The following is a 3,688-nucleotide window of genomic DNA, read 5'->3' as shown; positions in this document are numbered from 1 at the left end:
GTCTATCTTCAACTAAAAATATATTTTAAAAAATATTCACACATGTTGAAAAAATGTGCTATATTCCATATTTTTTTCTGGTCAGCATCCTTTCCCTTTATTGAAGTCCCAGTACATTCACTTTCCTCAGGTGAATTATCCCTTCTTTTTCTACTCTCAATCCATTCATGTTGTATGATTTTGAACACACTTGGCTCTAGTGATAGACATGTATCTCAGGCCTGGCCTATCAGAATATCCCATGTGCCTTTCCACAATGATTATATCAGGGTGGAAATAGGATGCCCCATTTGAGATAATATCAGAACCTTTGCTGGGACTGTTAAAAGTGAGAAAATGCCTTCTGTCTTGGACTGCTGGGATTTGCTAATATAAACTTGTAGCTGCTGATAACTACCACCACAATGGTAAAGTATCCATGGGACTAAAACTCAAAGGCAGTATATAAAGCTTAGATATTTAAAGAGATGGATCCCATTTTCTTAGTTTGGGCCACTAGATCTATTCATGCCTGGATTTATCCATATTCATTTCAGTTAAATGGGCCCATCAATTTCCTTTTTCATTTGAATTGGGTTTCTGTTAATTGAAAGCAAGATTTGTTTCTAATATAAATGCTTTGCAATGGTATTTCATCTTACTAATCACAGTAGCAAGTAATATTTAAAATATTAGCACAAATATTCATGAGACCCATTATTTAGTTTCTGTGAAATTAACACTCTGCATATATGAATGTGTAGACCTTTTGCAATTAACTACCACAAGGGGTCAGAGTGTCATAGGTTTGGAATCACTATAATTTAAATTTCAGAGGTCACGTAGACATAGATTAAGGCCATGTTTATACAACTAAAATGTGGAGTAGGATATGATTATCTTGAAAATCTAGTGGGGATTAGAAAGCTAATCAACACTGCATTTTTCTCTCTCAGCTAGCATAGTTTCAAAGTCAAATATAGCTTGCATCTAAAAAACATGCACTGTGGTAAAGATGTTGTTTTATATTGATCGAAAATACTCCAGGGAAGGCAGTACAATTTTATTTTAGCATGTAGAATATTTAGAACTTCAATAAGATCACAAGGTATTATTCAATAAAATAAGTTCATTCTCAATGTCGACTTAAAAAGAATCATGAGGGTATGTACATAGCTAAGGCTATTTTTTAAGCATCTTTTTATTACTCTGTAAGTTTGCCAAGCTAATCTACTATATTTCAGGTACCTCCAAACACATTATTTCATTTAATTCTAACAGTAATTCTGTAAGGAAGTGAAACTGAAGTTATTGAGATTATGTAGAATTCTACGGTAGGTGACATGTAACTATATATACATTTTTATTTTAATTTAACACTACTAGGTGAGTGTTATTATAACTATTTTATATCTAAGAAAATTAAGGCTAAAATGGTTAATAAATTGGCCTAATTTGTATATTTAATCTATAGCAAAGCTCAGATTATTTCAAAGTTTTTTGGAATTAAGATTCTTTCTATTTTCTACCTTTTAAAACTTTGAATAAACCCAAATAGGGTCTCTGGTTGAAGCAGAATTAATGAGTAAAGATTCACTTTGTCAGATTAGTGGATAGTAAGGTCTGGTATATCTTTATTTCTTGTCTTCCTATTGACTTGGATTATTGAAAACAATTATATTTACTTGATTCTAATGCACATCAGTGGATTAAATCATACCACCCATTTCTCCCTCCGTTTCCTTTTTTCATTTCTTGCTACTGTTCTTTTTTCCTCCTTTTCATACTCATCCATCATCCTTCTTTTTGCTCCCCTACTCCTTCTTTATATTTCTGTGGTGACTTAATGGAAGGAAAATGTTGCTTTACTTAGTGCATCACATTTTAAAAAATATTTATTTTTTTTAGTTGGACACAATATCTTTATTTTATTTATTTATTTTTATGTGGTGCTGAGGCTCGAACCCAGGGCCTCACACATGCTAGGTGAGCGCTCTGCCACTTAGCCACAACCCCAACCCCTAATGTATCACATTTAAAAAAGAATTTTTCTTAGTTGTAAACAATACTTTTATTTCATTTATTTATTTTTATGTGGTGCTGAGGATCAAACCCAGGGCCTCACATGTGCTGGGTGAGCACTTTACCACTGAGCCACAACCCCAGCCCCTAATGTATCCCATTTTTTTACTTCATTCCTTCATCTGACAAAGGAGACTTTTTTTGTGCTTGTGCAATGCTGAGGATTAAATTCAGGGCCTCACACATGCTACACAAGTGCTCTACCACTGAGCTATATCCCCAGCCCTTTAAAAAAATTTTTTTGAGACAGGGTCTTGCTAAATTGCTCAGGCTGTCCTTAAGCTTGTGATCCTCCTGCCTCAGTCTCCAGAATATCTGAGATTACAGGCGTGCTCATCTAAAACTGTTTCCACCTAAAACTCACTTTTTCTCAAGCCCACTGTAACAACTGTATATGGGAACCCTGATTTGACTATGCACTCTATGCTATACTAATCAACAAACAGTAGGGACAAAGTGAAAGATTAGAATGGATCTAATAGACTTGAAATAAAGGATGGTCAAAGGACATGAAGCAGAAAATATGTAGGATGAAAAAGTCAAAAGTTCTAATGTACATCATGAGGACTATAGCTAATAATGTATTCTATTCAAGATTTTTGCTACATGAGTAGATCATAGATGGTTTTGCCACAGGGTAGGGAGTGGGTAACTATATGAGATGATAGCTATGTTAATTTTTCTCACTATAGTAACAATTTTATTGTATATATATCATGTATATGATAACATCATGGTATATACAATAGAATTTGTCATACAAAATAAAATAAATATAAAAAGAAAATGGAGTGATTTTCGATAACATGCAAAGAAGACATAGGAATACGGGAAATTAGTAGAGTTGATATAGGGAAATAAATGACAAAATCTATTCTTCTATCCTTCCAATCTAGGCTCCAAGACCAGCCATTCCAATACAACATTTGCTAGTATTTGAACTAATCATCTTCTTTGACCTCAGTGGAGGCAGGACTTGACAATACCCAACCTGTGATTAACTCTACTATCTATATTTTCTGCTCACACACAAGATGAAATAAAAAAAAACTTAATAGATCTTCTGAAGTTCATATTATTGAATCTAAACAGGACTTCCTACTTGATTATTCCAAGGGGACCTAAAATTCAACCTATTTTAAACCAGAATTTATTATCTCCCCCTTTCCATATTTCATATTTTTTGGCTTCCTAATTTGTATTAAATATCACAGCATTTTTCTGGTCACACAAACTTTACAGCTAATTTGTATTTTCTATACCCACTCAGTGTTCACATCCTGGCATTTATGAAATCCTGGAGATTGTATCTTTATATCTCTTGAATTTGGACACTTACTTCCAGTAACCCTCCAGGGTCCCAATTAGAGTTCTCATTACTGGGCCTTTATTATAATAATAATAACTCTTATTATTAGAGTCTACCTGAGTGAGACCTCTTTCTCCTTATTCCAACTCCACATCATTTCCAAACTATTAAAAATGGCAGCTGGTATCATGTCATTTCCTTATTTTGAAGATGTCTCATTGATTTTCATAAAATCTACACTCCTGGTCTGGCACTCAGGGTAACCCCTTATTTATGTCACACTTGGTTTTTTCAGAATTTCCCCCTCTGCTCTCTTGA

This window comes from Callospermophilus lateralis, chromosome X (assembly GCF_048772815.1).
Source record: "Callospermophilus lateralis isolate mCalLat2 chromosome X, mCalLat2.hap1, whole genome shotgun sequence".
Classification (NCBI taxonomy): Eukaryota; Metazoa; Chordata; class Mammalia; order Rodentia; family Sciuridae; genus Callospermophilus; species Callospermophilus lateralis.
Note: the sequence above shows the minus strand (reverse complement) of the source record.